This window comes from Bubalus kerabau, chromosome 6 (genome assembly GCF_029407905.1).
Source record: "Bubalus kerabau isolate K-KA32 ecotype Philippines breed swamp buffalo chromosome 6, PCC_UOA_SB_1v2, whole genome shotgun sequence".
Lineage (NCBI taxonomy): Eukaryota > Metazoa > Chordata > Mammalia > Artiodactyla > Bovidae > Bubalus > Bubalus kerabau.
The window spans coordinates 27,739,435-27,752,323 of record NC_073629.1 but is presented as its reverse complement, the minus strand read 5'-3'; the positions used below and the strand labels follow the sequence as shown (position 1 = coordinate 27,752,323).

The window sequence follows — 12,889 nt, the reverse complement described above, 5'->3', positions numbered from 1 at the left end:
CAGGAAGGCTTGTTGCTCCTTTCTGCTTAGGAGCTTGACTAGTGAGAACAGAAAATAAAATGGTGGGCAGGAAGGCTGCTGAGCTGGAAAAAGAGACGTTTTGCAGGGTGGCATTCAGAAGTCAGTATCTCTTTGAGCAACACGAGGGATCCTAGCTGGGGATCTCACTTAGGAAGGAAGAATCTCTCCCTTTGAGGGCAACCACAGTGTGGGAAGAACAGGACTCAGTGTTATTTCTTGCAGGACTGAAGGTATCAGAGAGACTTGGGGGAAGATGTAGGAGCAAGTGTAACACGCCAGAATGGGAAGTCAGACACAAAGCCGACAGTGTATGGAGAAATGTCCATCAGTCATATTTAAACTACTTCTCCCTCCGCTGACCTGGTCAGTTACCTACAATGTCAAGATGTGGACACAGACTCAGTGACAGCCAAGAATTTTTCCAGTATGTGCCTTCCTCATCAGACTTCATCTTGAACGTTTTATTGTTTTATTGAAAAGAACACCCCAGTATTTTGGGATTACACCCTAATTCTACTTAGTTCCATATTGTAATTTGACTCAGGCAAAGAACAACCTTTTCACCTCGCCCTTTACAATAGTAAGTTCCTTGAAAGGCACTTTGACGGGCTCACTTTGCTCTTTACTGAAGCTTACCCTTTCCCTCTTGTCTTCTCTCTCCCTCTGCAATCTCTTTCTCTTTCACGCTCCTTCTACTTTGTCAGCAAAACTTGTCTTTACTGGAGCAACCCCAGTAGACGATACATTCCCTTTCTAAGCTATGTCCCCACGTCAGAGCTGGTTCCGTGCCCATCTCTCCACTGGACTCCCTCTTTCATATCATTCATCCTTGGCTCACTAATAAATCACCCAACATTTTGCAACCCATCTCTAGGCCCTCTCCTTGGGCACAGATGGAGGCCCAGCCCCTCTTCTGCACTCCTGGATCTGAGATCTGGTGGCGCTTCAATACTGAGTTTATGTTTGAATGTCAGTGCAGAGCTGTTTACACATCTGCAGGCCCAAAGGGGCTCATTTACCTGGAGCTCTGACCTAAGCAGAGCTAGTTACAAGCCCCAGGGGCCCCTCAAGGGCTTCCTAGGCCATCTTGACAAGGGTGCAATTAGGGAGCTGTGGAGAATCATGGTTGCCCAAGTCAGGCTGCAGCTTCCAACAACAAGCTTTCTGACTTGCTACCAAGCTTCTCCCCTTGTTTATGTCAGCAGGTTCTCAAGTTGGAGATTTCCCAGTGGGGCTAAAGCCTTTGATACAGAACTATATTTGTCATGTGTTTATGTGCAAGGCAGGTTCTGAGACGCCCTCTTAGCCCACGTCTCTGAGCTCCCACTCGGGGCCAGATGTGTGGAGACAGGTCGGCTCCATAATGTCTGTGGCTTATCAGACACTTTCTTTAACCCAGTGATTCTGTAGCTTCAGGGCTGCCTAAGAGTGCGTGAAGAAAGCGGAGCTCTCTTTATATCTGTTTACAGGGATTCTGAAGCCATAGCAATTTGGAACACAACTTGTTCTTTTGCAGAGGTGGGAGTAAAGAACTGTGGTTCTTCTCATTTTTCTGTCGGTGTAGTGGATCTGCTTCATGCTCCCAGAGTGTGGCTGGTGTGAAAGGGAGAAGTATCCAGTAAAGAACACTGATTTGGTTTCCTTGGGTTGAGCGGTGGGGAGTAATGTTCATGAACATTAAATAGGTGATATTAAATTTTCTTCATAACAAGTGATGGTGGTGGTAGTGATTCTGGTGCTGGTGTTGACGGTGGAGTTAGAAGAGGAAGATGAGGAAAGAGAGGGATGCTCAAGGGAAGGACACATTTCTGTCATTATTGCTTCTGTTTCTGAGATCTTGGCTTGAACGATAGTCCAAATGGCATTCCCTTCCACTAGCTGCCCTATTAACTCTGAGTTTTGCTGTTGTTTAGTCACTAAGTTGTGTCCGATTCTTTTTCGACCTTATGGACTACAGCCCGCCAGGATCCTCTGTCCATAGGATTTCCCAGGCAAGAATACTGGAGTGGGTTGCCATTTCCTTCTCCAGGGAGTATTCCCGACCCAGGGATCGAACCCTCCTCTGCTACATTGGCAGGCAGATTCTTTCCCACTGAGCGACCAGGGAAGCCCAACTCCGATTTTACCAGTATTCAAAATCAAGTTGTATGTTCAATGACTGGATCTGAAATGAGACAAGTACAGTAATTTCTCACAAAGTTTCCCAATATCAAGGTTGCTTGAAGAGAGTTGAATCGTCCGTAGGTGTCATTCTTCTTTAGCTCATTTTGTCACTTTTAGATACAGAAAGAAATACTAGGGAGGATTATAGTGTTTTGTACCCAAAAACTGCTGGAGGAGAAAAGGCATGGACTTTGGAGTCAAATAGATGAGAGTTAAAATTCCAGGCTTTGATTTCCTAGTTAATCACACTCTTTAAGCCTGACTTACCTTATCCATGAAATGAGAATAATAACACATGCCTGACCAAGTTATGCAGATTAAGTGAGACAGGGCCTGGCTTAAAATCAGTTTCTTTGACGCTCATACCATTTCCAGCAGGGGGTCTAAGACAAGATGAAGATGCTCGCTCGAGGCAGTTTTATTCTAACTTTCTGCTTCTCCTCCTTCTAGTCTCAGCCAGAACCAGTAGGCACTTCCTGTCCCAAACATTTTTGACGAGTCATATTTTCATTTATTAAGAATCATTTTGATTCCTGTGACTTAGGAATAACAAAGCTTCAGACATCAAAACAACCATTTAAAAAGAAGAGAGAGAGAATGCAAGTGTTCACTTGGTTGTTTTTTCAAATGCTGCCCAACTGTTTTTTTCCACTGAATGGACTGATACTGTGGTTGACTTAACCATGTGAAATGATTCTATAACAGTTTTTTTTTTTTTACAATATTGGATGTTTTCCTTGATGTCTGGCCCAAATGCTTTTGTCTATGTTATTCTGTTACTCCTACTTATGCCATCTAGTACCTGAATAAAATATTTAGATTCCACCACTTGAATTTGTTCCTTTAAAATATTTATAAACCATAGTCATGACTTTGTCTAGTCCAATGCTATACATATTTAATTTTCCTTTATATACAAGTTCTAGTTTCTCTACATCACTTGTTTCCTCTTTTGAAATCTTTCCAAAGTTGCTTTTGCCTTAAGATGAGGAGATGCCTCTTAGTGGATTGTTATCAAACAGACTGTACAAAATAGCTGTTCTGGAACCTGGGGTATATCTGAAAGGTAGATTTCCTGACCTCACTGCCAGTGATTCTGATACGTGGTTCTGGGATGTAGGATCCTGGAAAGTGCATTTTAACAAACCCACATCTACCCTTACACCGTCTCCAGGTAATTCTGATGTGGGTTCCCTGTAGACACCTCCCCTCTTGGAAGCAATGTCACATTGTAGTTGATACAGTAACATGACATATAAGCCATTAGTTTCCCACGTTCTGATTTGCAATCGCATTCAGGCCTGTCTTCCTTAAATTACAGCAAGGTCACCTTGATTTCTATTTGAGTATTCCCAGACTGTCCAGTCACGTACATCATTTTGGTTTACAACTGCATATGGCTAAGCATATCCATTAGAGACAGCTTTTACCCATTTAAGTTCTAGAAGTTTCTCCCATTTCTATGCTCTTCAGTTTCTGGGTTGAAGGGCATAGGATAATGAAGGGGGGCTTTCACTGCTACCCACATAATCCTAGAAATCTAGCATTCTGCATCCTATGTAATTACTATTCACATCTCATTTTTTATATGATTGTGACTCCAGTTAATAATAGCAATTATATTTGTGCAGCACTATATGACTTGCAAAATATTTCACTTCTATGATTTCATTTGATCTTCACAATAGCTCTGGTGTGGAAAGCAGGTTAGGCATCACACAGTTTCCATTTTACAGATGAGAAAATGCCCGGAGAGAATAAGAAAATTGGCCAGGGATTTATAACAGGTAAACGGAGGACCCAGGACTTAAAATGATGAATCTACTCTTTCATGATCCTCCACCTTAAGGCCACAATTTTTATGTTATCAGATCTATACTCTTGAAAGTTTGCTGATTAATGAATAATAATATGACTGCTTCACTAAGATATCTGTTACTCAGTATAGCTGTTTGAAATGGGAAGGATATATTCAAGTAGCACACTTTTAAGCTGCTTCTTAATCATCGCATTGATATTGTCCACAATTATATGCGCACTCAGTCGCTCAATCATGTCTGATTCTCTGCGACCCCATGGACTGTAGCCTGCCAGGCTCCTCTGTCCATGGGATTCTCCAGGCAAGAATATTGGAGTGGGTGGCCATTTCCTCTTCCAGGGGATCTTCCCTCCCAGGGACTGAACTTGCATCTCCTGTGTCTACAGGCAAATTCTATACCTCTAAGCCACCTGGGAAGCCCCCACAATTATGTAACAGTTCTTAATTCCTCAAAGTTGTATTTTGAAAGTTAAAATAAAAGGCAGTGGCAATTCAGCACATTGTGAAAAAATACACCTATTATACCTCAAGGGTTCAGCCCACACAGACGCCACTGGCCAGAGAGAGAAGATAAAAAGGAGATCTCAGTTCTTGAATAAAGCCTAGGCCATGTGTCTAGTTGTCCCAGGCTACTGTCAGTCAATAGGCCATAGTTACTGAAAAGTATTTATTGGACACTGTTTATATCCAATCAAAGATCAGCACAATAAAGGACAGAAATGGTATGGACCTAACAGAAGCAGAAGATATTAAGAAGAGGTGGCAAGAATACACAAAAGAACTATACAAAAAAGATCTTCACGACCAGATAATCACGATGGTGTGATCACTCACCGAGAGCCAGACATCCTGGAATGTGAAGAGGATTTTTAGGGCAATGAAACGACTCATTATGCTACATAATGGTGGATACATGTCATTACATATTAGTCAAAACCCACAGAGCGTACAATACCAAGAGCGAACCCTAATGGAAACTATAGACTTTAGATGATGATGCTTCAGTGTAGATTCATCAGGTATTACAAGCATACCCCTCTGATGGGGGTGTTAATTATGGGTAAGCTATGCATGGGTAGGGTCATGACATATAGGAGAAATCTCTAGACCTTCTGTTCAGTTGTGCTGTGAACCTAAAATTGCTCTAAAAAATTAGAGTCTATTTAAAAATTGCATTAGGATGCCATTTATTTTGTTTACTGAGGCTTTTGTTGTTGTTGTTACCCCTATAAATTCTGTAACTACTCCTGTTGCCAGAGGCCCCGGGGATCTGTCTTCCAGGACCTATGTTTCGGGGGATACTCAGAGTTCCTTTGCAGAAGCTTGACATCAGCTAGGATCTGGCCTGAGTAACTGCTGATCCTTAAGGCTCACTCTGCTTCCTTGGTCCTCCTCCCCTTCCACTTTTCCTTCCCTTCCCCTCCAGTAGCTCTCACCTCTGCTTCTCCCCCAGTCTCTCTCTTTCTCTCCTCAACACCCTCTCACCCCAACATCCACACTTGGGCTGTGTATTCTCTGCGGTCTGCTCTATCTCCCTCCTCCCTGCCCTTCATTCACAACTGCCTTGTGATGAGGGAAGAAGCTCTTGAACACCTGTGAAATCCTGTCTGGGCGGCAAAAGACATGCTCATCGGCTGAATCATCAACACAATTCTGCCATGTGTAGGAGTAGGCCCCAATTCCCCCACAGTTCTCTCTTCTGTTTTCCTCCCTCAAAAGGACCCTGAACCCTGAAAAGAGGCTGTAGAACAAGAATATGGACTGCCTGCCCTGGCTGACTGCAGGGCTCAGATGGTCCCATCTCTTGTGGCTTCCCACATACCATGGCTGGGCATACACTCAAACCATAAACTCTGACAATGGCCACACATCCCTGTGTTGCTCACAAAGAACAGACAAACAGAGGCACAGGCAGGTGATGTCACATCTATCATAGGTATGACCAATCGGGACAAGATAGAGGTTTAAACCTAAGTTTTTTGACCCACCGTCTTGTGTTCAATGAGAAGCCCAGGTGACTCAGTGGCAAAGAATCCACCTCCCAAATGCAGGAGCTGCAGGAGATGTGAGTTCTATCCCTGTGTCAGGAAAATCCCCTGGATAAAGAAATGGCAACCCACCCCAGTATTCTTGCCTGAGAAATACCATGGAGAGAGGAGCCTGGTGGGCTACAGTCCATGGGGTTGTAAAGAGTAGGACACGACTGAAGAGACTGAGCATGCCTGTGTTCATTCCATTATTCCATGGACTCCCCCCTTTACAGCCCTCGACCCCATCACACCCAACTCTTTGAAAAGTCACTTCAGTCCCAGATCAATTGGTGTGAATGGGCCAACAGTGACGTTTTTAAATTGCAGACTTTTGGCTTAATAAATTCAAGACACTCTTCAGGTCTCCATAGACACATGCAGTCAGTAGTAAAAGAAAAAAAAGTCTCTCCTGCATTTTCCCTCTAATCTGAATTTATTCACCAACTTTTCTCCAGTATCTCTGCAGAGCCTTTTACAAATTGCCATTTGCAACCCTGCTAAAGGATGAAATGTATTGATGCACTCTTTCAGGCAGTGCTGTGGACTCTAAAAGCACAGACACTGCACCAGTGAATATGTGCCTGTATTGGATTTCTCAGCTGAACATCCTCAGAAGCCGGGACTGTTGCTTTTCCACACCAGCAGGCAAGGTTTGTGGTCCCTGAGCTCGTGGGAGGGCAAAGTCCTGTAGAGAGGCCATTGTTTTCCTTGCCTTTGCAGATAGCATGAGATCAACTAAATGATGGTGGCCGATTTCCAAGACCAAGTGCAAGAGCAATTAGGGGTACCGTAATGGGAAACAGTAAACTGTAGAAGATATTTGTAATCTAGCCAACAGAAGTCATGCTTTTTCTGGGAAACTGAAGTACTGAATGTTTGAGAGCCTAATGGGTTTTGAAGCCTCAGTAAGTGTGTGGGGATAGGCGCCAGGAGTGAGCAATCATTGTGACCGCAAGCCACCTCAATCCATATCTGAGAGCCCCACTGAGAATGGAAAGGCTCCAGGCTCTGGAAGCCATAAAGTCGTTCAGATTTGGGAGGCCCTGGGGAAGGCCCATCCTCAGTGCTCTCCGGGCAGCCGCAATTAAAACGTAACCTCTTGTCAGACACTGATGTAGGTGCTTTACGTATGTTATCTTGGCAAACCCTCACCACAGCGCTACTTGGACAGGTGCGACACGCTTATTGCAAAGATGGGGAAACTGAAGCTCAGAGAAGTTATAACCATGCATCTATTAAGAGGTAGAGCAAAATCCAAACTCAGTTTTATCTGATTCCAAAGCACATGCGTTTAACTACCCCAAGAGGCCACCTTACCTTCATTCATTCAACGCTCAACAATATTGAGTGAGCATCTTCACTGTGCCCAGGCTTTGGCTAAGTATTCAGGCTTCGCTGATGAAAGAGATAAGGGACCATACCTTCCTGGAACTTGAAATCTAATGAGTGAGTGTCAGGTCTGCCCTTATGGTTGAGTAGGTTGGGTCCTCCACAAAGTCTCTTGGCCAGAGCCAGGGCTGGGGGGTGAGAGGTAAGTGGGTGCTGAAACCCAGTTTGCATTCTTCTACCTGCCCACAGAGCTGCATCTTTCAAAGGAAGCAATTTTTAAATATTTTCCCATAGCTTTATGAGAGCTATCTGGAAGTGCCCACCTTCCCTACACATTTCAAGTTCATGTCACTCTAAAAGACATGACTTGACATGGTGTGATAGGGCCCATGACAACCTTCAGGGCCCAAGGAATGTAAATCTGCACCAGGCCAGACTCTGGACAGTAAGGAGCTCAATAGCAAATCCAAAGAGAGTGTAGTCTGATCCATTTGACCTCCACTAGTGAAGCCCACACCCACTTCCAGGGAATCCTGACTAATCAACCAGGACTTGAACTAATTCCCTCCAGAATAGCACTTGCATGAGGGAATCTTTCAGGGATTCCCAAAAATAGCACCTTCTCCAGATAAGGCTGAGCCTCTCGCTTAGCCCTGGATCTGCAGGTCTTCTCACAGCTGCCAGGCCCAGGGATGCTGTAAGGAAGGCTTCCAGAGATACTAATTGCAGGGAATAAGCCAGAAGAAAGGTCAAGGTGATGTCAAGTTCAAAGCCCAGAAACAGGAGGAGAGTATCCCTATTAGCAGAAATAGAGGCTAAAGAATGAGTTATTTGCGTATCCCAGATTTTAAGTTCCAATCATATAAGGGCTTGTATTTAAGGAGCCTTCATGTGTGAGATATTGTGTATAATTCTTCCCCAAATCCTAATATGATTCCCTTTTGATAGATGAGGAATTAATACCCAGACAAATCATTTGGCCAAGGTCACATAGCTAGGAACCCAGGTCTCCTTCATTGCAGGCAGATTCTTTACTGTCTGAACCACCAGGGAAGCCCAGAAGTAGAGCTAGACAGTGAGACATGGGTCCACTTGACTTGGGTCCACAGAAGACACGTGATTTTGTTTCAGCTTCCAAGGTGATGTCCTCAGCTCTAAGGATAAGGGAAGTGAGACAAAGGGAAGGTAGAGCAGTGAGGCAGATGGAGAGAAGGGAAAGGAGAGAGAAGCAAAGGGAGTAGAGGGCTGACCTAGTAAATTCTCACAGATGAGAAAGAAATACTGAGTTGGCCAAAAAGTACGTTCGAGTTTGTCCATAAGATGTTATGAAAATAACATATGGAATGTGTTACCACAGTTAGCTCTAAGTGGAGTTCATGGGTCTCAGCATCCAGGGCAGAAAATGAGTCAGAAAGGAGATTTTGTGCTTCTCTTCTGATCTCTCTTTTTACATCCAAGGGAAAAGAAGCCCTGAGACGACTAGCCTCTCCCACAAGACTCCCCAGGCTGTCCCAGAGGCAGAGCCAAGGCTGAACCCTGGATCTCCTGGCTCTTGGATCTGATCCTTTCCATGACCCCCTGCATGGGAAAGATCTGACCAGTGACCATGATGCTATAAATGGCTGTGGTCGTCCACCATCCAGTGCCTAAGCACCCGCCACTTGGCACCCACCTTCGTTATGTGGCTTGCAGAAAACACTGCCCTGGTCATATGAGCTTCACAGGAATGGAAAATTCCAGGTCAGTGAACAACCCTCCCTCCAGGTATCCTTCTTACCCAACCCTGCCTTCAGAGGCTCCCCGGCCCTCTGTCCCACCAGCAGTTAATATTTCACTCGGTGAGACTTGAGGGAACAAAGAACACGCATGAAGCTGGCCTTGAAGGGCCAAAGGTAGGCGCCGATGGCATCTGATGCAGCTCATAAATAAGAACAAATGTACTTTGGATGAGAACCGGCTTGGCCTCCTGCAGAACAGCTGGGCAGGCTATTCATAGGCGAGCAGAGCGTGCTATTTGCGTCTGCCTGGCATTTGAATGAGGCTCCCCTAACTGCGGCTGCCTGGCCGAGCAGATGTGAATCACGAGCCTCATTCACGAGCGAGGAGTGGCAGGGGCAAAGGCGACCTGCCTCTCCAGTGCAGCCAAGGGCATCCAGGGCCAGGAGGGGTGTGTCCAGGGATATCTCCTGCTCCTCTGGAGGGCTTGGGATCCACAGAGTGCATTTTGTAGGAATGTCAGCCTGATCCCTCTCCACGTGGATGCTATGTGTCCTTGGACCCTTCCTGATCACCATCTTCATCCAGCATGTTGAGTGTGTGTTAGTCGCTCAGTGGTGTCCAACTCTGCAATCCCATGGACTGTAGCCCACCAGGCTCCTCAGTCTATGGAATTCTCTAGGCAAGAATACTGGAATGGATTGCCAAGCTCTTCTCCAGGGGATCTTCCCGACCTAGGGATTGAACCCTGGTCTCCTGCATTGCAGGCAATTCTTTATCGTCTGAGCTACCAGAGAAGCCCCACCTTTGTCCAGGCTCCAAGGCAAACACAGGAGACCACCCACAGCCCCTCCAAGGCCCACAGAGAGGCCAAGCCCCCTCACCAGGCTGTGGTCCAATATCTCAGGTTTCTTGCATGAGAAAGCCAAGTGGAACGACTGTGGAAGGGCAATTCCCAGATGTTGCACTGAGTCCCCATGCCACCTGTTTCCTGGCAACCATACAACAAGCTTTCATGCTGGGGACTAAAGCGCTGAGGCTGGGGGGCAATGAGTGTGAATTGACTGACGTATGGGTGATTCTTTCCCATCCTTAGCACCAGCCACCCTGGAGATGTCACCCACTGCTCCTTCTCCTAGTTATGCAGTTAAGCATAGTTCTGGCTGGTCCTGAGGCAAGAATATGCCTTAAGGAGGGTCCACTCTGGTCCAAAGTCACCCCAAGAGGTCCACCCTAGGCCTAGGTACATCTAAGGAACCCTGAAAGAGTGCTCCCAGGGCCTCACTGCAGAATCAGCTCCACTCATAGCAGCCTTAATGGTTCATATCCATCTCAGGCCCAAAAGAAAAATTCCAGCTATACACCAAAAACAAAGTAGCATTTAAGTCCATCGACGCCACGCATCAGGAATGGGCCAGGTCCTCCTTCCTAGTGGTCTCCACTTCGCTATACTGTTTCCCCCACTTCTGCTCTCACAGACTGGAAGGCCCCAAGGGTTCTGCACACGATGACACTGGGGGCCTGCGAACACCTAGTCAAGCCTTAGGTGTGTTTGGAGCTCATCCGGCTGTGGATGGCTCAGCTCCCCAGCTGAGCCAGGAGCTTCTCCAGGAACGTGCTGTGACTTCCTCTCAGTAGCCCCACACAGACGCTCACAGCTGGCACACACGCAAGGAACTCACACGCATTTAACACCTGACCACATCTCCGCAGCACCTAGACTTTGTTCCCAATAGGGAGGGACCTCTCACTGTGCGTTTCTGTGGGCCCTACTGTCAGCTCGGACACAGAGTAGGTACATACTCACCACGGTTAATCTGACTTGTCTACCCTGAGGAAATACGTCTGCAAGTGATTCAACATTATGGCATAACAGACACAGACAGGACCATCTGATGCAAATTTACACTAATGAACATATTATGGTAGATGCTATGGATTCAAAGACTGATGCAAATTCCACCTTCAACAAACTAGTAACCTATTTAGAAAATTATACTTTTCCAGCAATCCTACTCCTGGGCATATACCTGAAGGAAACTCTAATTCGAAAAGGTTCATGTTCTGCAATGTTTATAGCAGCACTATTTACAATAGCTGAGACATGGAAGCAACCTAAGCGTCTGCCAACAGATGAGTGGATAAAGAAGATGTGGCACATATATACAGTGAAATACCATAAAAAAGAATGAAATAATGCCATTCGCGGCAACGTGGATGGACCTAGAGATTATCATACTAAATGAAGTCAGACAAAGATAAATATCATATAATATCATTCATATGTGGAATCTAAACATAATGATACAAATGAACTTATTTACAAAACAGAAACAGACTCTTAGACTTAGGAAACAAACTTATGGTTATCAAAGGGGAAGGTGGGTGAGGAATAAATTGGGAGTTTGGGATTAGCAGATACAAAATACTATATATAAAATAGATAATCAAAAAGGATTTACTGTATAGCACAGGGAACTATATTCAATACCTTGTAATAAATTACAATGTAAAAGAATCAAAGACATATATATATCAACTGAATCACTTTGCTGTACACCAGAAACACGTAACATTGTAAAATCAACTACACTTCAGTTTTTAAAATTAAAAAAAAGGAATTATACTTTTTAATATTCTTTGTGAGCAAAGATAGTTCATACACAGAAGACATGGTGTTCAGGCTGTTTACATAGAAAAAGAGCAGGGTCTCCTGCTAAATCATACCTTCACTCAATGTTTATGGGCATCTACTTGGTACCAGGTTGCTCACTTAAATTAAACAAGGCACAGGTGAGTGCTGCATGGATAACTCACAGTCCAGCGGGGCCAAAGGCGTGTTTCAGGGAATGCCTTACCCTGGGGCAGGGCCTTGGAGGTGGGGGAGAGAGATGAATTCCTCCTGAGGTCAGGAAACGAGGATACAGTTTGAGAAGTTCTCCCAAAGGAGGGGCCATTTGAAGGATGGACAGATCCAGACGGACAATAGCAAATTCTGGGCTAGAAAGTGAAAGTGTTAGTCGCTCAGTCATGTCTGACTCTCTGTGACCCCATGGACTATAACCTGCCAAGCTCCTCTGTCCATGGAATTGTCCAGGCAAGAATAATGGAGCAGGTTGCCATTCCCTCCTCCAGGGGATCTTCCCTGGAGATCAAACCTACATATCCCGCCTTGAGGGCTGATTCTTTATCGCATGAGCCACCAGGGAAGCTGGAGGACATTAACAAAGGCGTCCAAACCCAGCTGTGTTTTGGGAATGGACTTGTCTCCCTGCAGCTACTATGGGGGATGGCTGGGTGACAGCATGAGATCAGGCGACACCTCTGGCTAGGGGATGAGTCCTTTGCTTCTCTTGAATAGGTCTGCCTGTCTTGAGGATACTTCCCAGTCTGAAATCGCTGCCTGGATCCACTTTTCCTAGAGAAGAGTTGGGTGAATGGCTAGAGCGGGGTGAACGGACTTTCTGACGTGCAGGGCAGAACTTTAGCTGGAAAGCAGGACCCACAGCATGACCAAGGACACCCTGGAGCACCTGGCAGGAGGCCATGCATGACCACACCTCAGGTCTGACCAGCTAAGTTTGGACAGATCCACTCTAGCTCTTTCCCCTTCATGTGACTAAGAACCTTATCATAAAAAAGCTGTAAAAATGCCAAACTTTAACCCTATTAAAGTCACACTGTTCTGGCCTTGGCCAGCCTGATGGGATTTTACAACTCACCCTCCACAACAGGAGTCCTTGAATAGCCCGAGGCCTGCCAGAGTCCATGATGAGTGACTAATGCCTTCACAGACTGGAGCCCACCCCCA

General features: G+C 45.5%; 1 long non-coding RNA gene across 1 annotated transcript in view; it reads right to left on the bottom strand.

Annotated features, from left to right (window-relative positions):
- Positions 1–2,081: 2,081 nt before the first annotated feature.
- The window catches only part of LOC129654885 (uncharacterized), a 31,925-nt gene continuing 21,117 nt past the window's right edge, over positions 2,082–12,889 (bottom strand). The window contains exon 3 of the long non-coding RNA XR_008715644.1: positions 2,082–2,185. This is a non-coding gene — a long non-coding RNA (uncharacterized LOC129654885). The remainder of the gene's footprint in view (positions 2,186–12,889) is intronic.